The sequence below is a fragment of the Archocentrus centrarchus genome, chromosome 21 (genome assembly GCF_007364275.1).
Source record: "Archocentrus centrarchus isolate MPI-CPG fArcCen1 chromosome 21, fArcCen1, whole genome shotgun sequence".
NCBI classification, from domain to species: Eukaryota; Metazoa; Chordata; class Actinopteri; order Cichliformes; family Cichlidae; genus Archocentrus; species Archocentrus centrarchus.
In genome coordinates this window covers 21,118,962-21,125,096 of record NC_044366.1, presented here as the reverse complement: position 1 = coordinate 21,125,096, position 6,135 = coordinate 21,118,962, and positions in this window count along the sequence as shown.

Below are 6,135 nucleotides of genomic sequence, written 5' to 3'. Positions count from 1 at the left end.
CTCAGAAGCACTTTTCAGACACAGGAAAAGAGCTCTTACTGCACGACACATAGCTGAAGCTTTGTTATGTTTTCTGGATTTTGCTATTGCTACTTAAGTCTGAATGATACTAATATTACATCATGTTAACATAGGATTTTAAAAATATAATTCACATTTTATGAAGTTACTGCCAGTATAATGGTCTGTAAAGTAAATATTCAAAAGGTACAATAAATTTATTATCTCATTTCATTTAGCAATCCTTCACTTCGAGCGTACTGCAGGTGCTACTTCCACAGGTGATTCCCACACTTACTGGAATGGCAGCTCAAGTGGAATTATAATTCACCCCATTTTTTGATGTCTGTTTAACTCTCAAAATTTTATTTTAAACTAATATAACAACTTGCTATTTACAGTACAGCTAGATGCACTTGTCTTGTTGTTTTGTGAACACGTCAAATGCCCAGTAGAAAACAAGTATGTATATCTTTATGTGTCTTTGATGGACATATCAGCCGTATCTTAAATTGATATTTGTGTTAGTTAAGGTGATGATTGCAGTTATTCAAGAGGGGCTCAGAGTAGAGCTGCTGTTACTCCACATTGAAAGGAGCCAGTTGAGGTGGTTCGGGTATCTGACTAGGATGCCTCCAGGGTGAGGCATTCTAGACATTTCCTACTAGGAGATGGCCCTGGGGCAGACCCAGGACAAACTCGAGAGATTATATTTTTCAGCTGGCCTGAGAACATCTCAGTGTTCCCCCAGATAAGCTGGAGGAGGCGGCTGGGGAGAGGGAGGTCTGGGCTTCTCTGCTTCGGCTGCTGCCCCCTTGACCAAGCCCCAGAAAAACAGACGAAAATGGATGGATGGATGGATGGATTGATCTCAACTGCTTGTAGCCTAGTTTTTTTTTCAGTACTGTTAATAAATGTTGAATGCAAATAACTACTTGCTGGATTTTCTCCACAAAAGACAAAAAGACCAAAAATATACCACCCAGGTCTGTGCAAAATTCACAGGATCAGTATTTTTAAGGACCCCCAGAATGGACCAGTCCCATCAAAGTACTGGCCCATAACATGCCTCAGTACAACATGGAAACTCCTGTCAGGCATCATAGCAGCTAAGATGAGCAGGCACGTAGCTCAATACATGAGCAAGGCCCAGAAAGGAATTGGCAGAGACACCAACAAAACACCAGCTACTGGTAGATAAAGCAGTCACTCAAGACTGTAAGACCAGACTAAACAACCTGTGCACTGCCTGAACTAACTACAAGAATGACTCAATGCCGCACACATGGATCCTGGAATGCCTAGAATTATATAAGATCAAGAGGACCCCCAGAACCTTCATCAAGAACTCACTGGGAATGTGGAGAACAACATTAGAGGCCAACTTCAATAAATTGCACAAAGAACATCAAGTGAAGGATTTACCAAAGAGATGCTCTGTCCCCACTGCTGTTATGCATAGGCCTGAATCCCCTCAGCCAGATCATCAACAACACTGGCTATGGATACCGACTACAAAATGGAGCAAACATCAGTCACCTCCTCTACATGGATGACATCAAACTGTATGTCAGAAGTGAATGAGATATCAGTTCACTGATCCACACCACCAAGACCAACAGTAATGATATTGGAATGTCAATTGGACTGAAGAAGTGTAGTCAGATGATAACTAGGAGTAAAGCAGTCAGAACTGAGGGAATTGCACTACCAGAAGGTAACATTGCAGACACAGAGGATAGCTACAAGTACTTTCGAATCCCACAGGCAAATGGGAACCATGAAGAGGCCACTAGGAAAGCTGCAACCTCCAAGTACCCGCAAAGAGTAAGGCAAGTGCTAAGGAGTCAGCTGAATGGGAAGAACAAGATCTATGCTATCAATGTCTATGCCCTGCCAGTTGTCAGATACCCTGCTGGGATAATAAGCTGCCCAAAGAATGCAATAGAATTCACTGATGTCAAGACAAGAAACCTCCTTGGAGGGTTTCAGCCCAAATCCAGCACCCTGAGACTGTACGCTAAGCAGATGGAAGGAGGCTGAGGACTAGCGAGAGTCAGAACCACTATCCTAGACGAAATAACGAATATCCATGAATACATCAGGAAGATGGCCACAAAGGATCGTGTGCTTATTGAGTACGTCAAGCTGCAGAAACCTGAGAAAGAAGAGGAGGAAGAACAGGAACCATCACTGAAGGACAGGCCTCTGCATAGCATTGTAACTAGGGATGCGCCGATCTGATATTAAGTATTGGTATTGGTCTGATCCTTGGCTAAATTTCTGGATCAGGTATCGGAAAGAAATTTTAAAAATGCAACCGCCCTTTCTGCCTAGCAACGGCCCATGCAACCGCCCTGTATGCCTAGGGACGGCATTAGTAACGGCCTTAGAAACCACCCTCTATGCCTAGCAACAACCCTAGCAACTGCCCTGTCTGCCTAGCAATGGCCCTAGCAACCACCCTGTATACCTAGCAATGGCCCTAGTAATGGCCATAGCAACAGGCCTGTCTGCTTAGCAATTACCCTTGCAACGGTCGTAGCAACGGCCCTACCAACAACCCTAGCAACCGGCCTGTCTTACTAGCAATGGCCCTAACAACAGATCTAGCAATTGCCCTGTATGCCTAGCAACAGCCCTAGCAATGACCCTAGCAACCGCCCTGTATGCCTAGCAATGGACCTTGCATCTTCCCTAGCAATGGCCCTAGCAACGGCCCTACCAACCGCCCTTGCAACCACCCTGTCTACCTTACAACGGCCCTAGCAACTACCCTAGGAACCGCCCTATCAACTGCCCTGTCTGCCTAGCAACACCCATAGCAACGGCCCTAGCAGCTGCTCTAGCAACAGCTGTAGCAACCGCCCTGTATGTTAGGCAACGGCCCTTGGAAACGCCCTGTGTGCCTAACAACGGCCCTAGCAATGCTCCAGCAATGACCCTAGCAACCACCCTGTCTGTCTAGCAGCCACCCTGTCTTCCTAGCAACTTCCCTAGCAACGGCCCTGTCTGCCTAGTAACGGCCGTAGCAACGCCCCTACCAACTGCCCTGTCTGCCTAGCAACCACCCTAGAAATGGTATTGTCATCGGCCCTAGAAACCACCGCAGCAACCGCCCTGTATGCCTAGCAACAGCTCTACAAACTTCCCTAGCAATGGCCCTAGCAACGGCCCTGTCTGCCTAGCAATGGCCCTAGCAATGGCCCTGTCTGCCTAGCAATGGCCCTAGCAACCGTCCTGTCTGCCTAGCAACGGCCCTAGCAACTGCCCTAACACCCACCCTAACAACCGTCCTGTCTGCCTAGCAACAACCTGAGAAACCGCCCTGTATGCCTAGCAATGGCCCTAGCAACGACCCTTGTAACGGCCCTAGCAATCGCCCTGTCTGCCTAGCAACCCCCTAGCAACTACCTATCTGTTTAGCTATTACCCCAGCACTGGCTGTAGTAACGGCCCTAGCAACAACCCTAGCAACTGCCCAAGTAACCACCCTAGCAACCGCCCTAGCAACAGCCCTAGCAACGACCCTAGTAACCGCCCTGTATTCCTAACAACGGTCCTAGCAAGGGCCCTAGCAACCAGCTGTTCTGCCTAGCAATCGCCCTGGCAACGGCCCTAGCAACCGCCTTAGCAACAGCCGTAGCAACCGCCTTAGTAACCTGTCTGCCTAGCAACCGTCAATAAAAAGGATTCCACACGAAGATGGCAGTATCTTCCTGATATAACGGAAACGATGCTGGAAATGATGGGTCAAAGGATATCTTCCACTGCTGCAAGAAAGGCAGAAATGGAATGTTGCGTGGAAGAATCTGAAACCTGGTGACATCGTCCTGTTTGTAAATGGATCAGCACCGCACAACTCTTGGCCTATGGGAAGGGTGATGGAAACAACTGCCGACAGCAGAGACTATGTCACGAGTGAAAATCTGAACCTGGACCAACGTATTGGAAAGGCTGATTATGAAAATATGCCTGCTACTGGAGGCCTGACCTGACTTGATTCTGACTCTGATTACCTTTTGATTTGCACTTCAGAAGAAAATAAGCCTTTTTGTGTGTGTGGTTTTTTTTTTGTCTCTATCTTTTGTTAGCTTCAATGGACATATGAAGAATATGTTGCTATGGTAGATTACGCATACTAATTGTCACATTATTATAGACAATTAGGGGCTGGGATGTTGGAGCCATTTCTGTATTATGATTTAATAAATATTTATTGTAATTTGTATTGATAGAGTTTGTTTATTTTGCTATGTCATGGTGTCAAGGGAAAATGAGATTGTCACTGCTCCGCCTTTTGCGAGCTGATTTGAAGTGCAAGGTGGCTGCAGATGTGCTGAGCACAATCAGAAAGAAATTTTATGTCGATGACTGTCTGAAATCAATTGCCTCAGAATACCAGGCCATACGTCTGGTTAGAGAACTCGTGGCAGCATGTGCAACGGGAGGCTTCACATTAACAAAATGGGTGAGCAACAGATCAAGTGTGTTAGCCTCAATCCCAAAGGAAGATAGATCCATGAATGAGATTACAGATGTCAATCTGGAAAAGAGTGAACTGTTACTGGAACATGCTCTTGGGATTCAGTGGAATATGAAATTTGACATGTTCTGCAGATCCGAGCAATAGCACGTCGGAGGCCGCAACATACAGCCTCTGACAGTGGACTCATCTCTGTTCTTGTCCTGTTGGATCTCAGTGCAGCTTTTGATACTGTTGACTATAACATTTTATTACAGAGATTAGAGCGTGCCATAGGTGTTAAAGGTACTGCACTGTAGTGGTTTGAATCATATTTATCTATCCATCCATCCATCCATCCATTTTCTTCCGCTTATCCGGGGCCGGGTCGCGGGGGCAGAAGCCTAAGCAGAGAAGCCCAGGCTTCCCTCTCCCCAGCCACCTCCTCCAGCTCATCCGGAGGGACCCCAAGGCGTTCCCAGGCCAGCCGAGATACATAATCTCTCCAGCGTGTCCTGGGTCTACCACGGGGCCTCTTCCCGGTGGGACATGCCCGGAACACCTCACCCAGGAGGCGGCCAGGAGGCATCCTAATCAGATGCCCGAGCCACCTCAACTGGCTCCTTTCGATGTGGAGGAGCAGCGGCTCTACTCTGAGCCCCTCCCGGATGGCCGCACTCCTCACCTTATCTCTAAGGGAAAGGCCAGCCACCCTTCGAAGGAAACTCATTTCTGCCGCTTGTATTCGCGATCTTATTCTTTCGGTCACTACCCAAAGCTCGTGACCATAGGTGAGGGTAGGAACGTAGATCGACCGGTAAATCGAGAGCTTCGCTTTTACGCTAAGCTCCCTCTTCACCACGACGGACCGGTGCAGCGTCCGCATCACTGTAGAAGCAGCCTCGATCCGCCTGTCGATCTCCCGTTCCCTTCTCCCATCACTCGTGAACAAGACCCCGAGATACTTAAACTCCTCCACTTGAGGCAAGAACTCGTTCCTGAGCCGGAGAGGGCACTCCACCCTTTTCCGGCTGAGGACCATGGCCTCAGACTTAGAGGTGCTGATTCTCATGCCAGCCGCTTCACACTCGGCTGCGAACCGTTCCACTGCGAGCTGGAGGCCCCCCCCTGATGAAGCCAACAGAACCGCATCATCTGCAAAAAGCAGAGATGAGACTCTGAGGCCACCAAGGAAGAAGCCTTCCGCCACCTGGCTACGCCTAGAAATTCTGTCCATAAAAATTATGAACAGAATCGGTGACAAAGGGCAGCCCTGACGGAGTCCAACACCCACAGGAAACAAATCTGACTTATTACCGGCTATACGGACCAAGCTCTCACTGTGGTTGTACAAGGACTGAATGGCCCGCAACAATGGGCCAGACACCCCATACTCCCGCAGAACCTCCCAAAGAACACCCCGAGGAACACGGTCGAATGCCTTCTCCAAGTCCACAAAGCACATGTAGACTGGTTGGGCAAACTCCCACGCACACTCGAATATCCTTGAGAGGATAAAGAGCTCCTCCGTGAATCGCCACCTTATCGTGGTGGAGGGGTTTGTGTGTCCCAGTGATCCCAGGAGCTATGTTGTCTGGGGGCTTGTCCCCCTGGTAGGGTCTCCCATGGCAAACTGGTCCTGGGTGAGGGTCCAGACAAAGAGCGGTTCA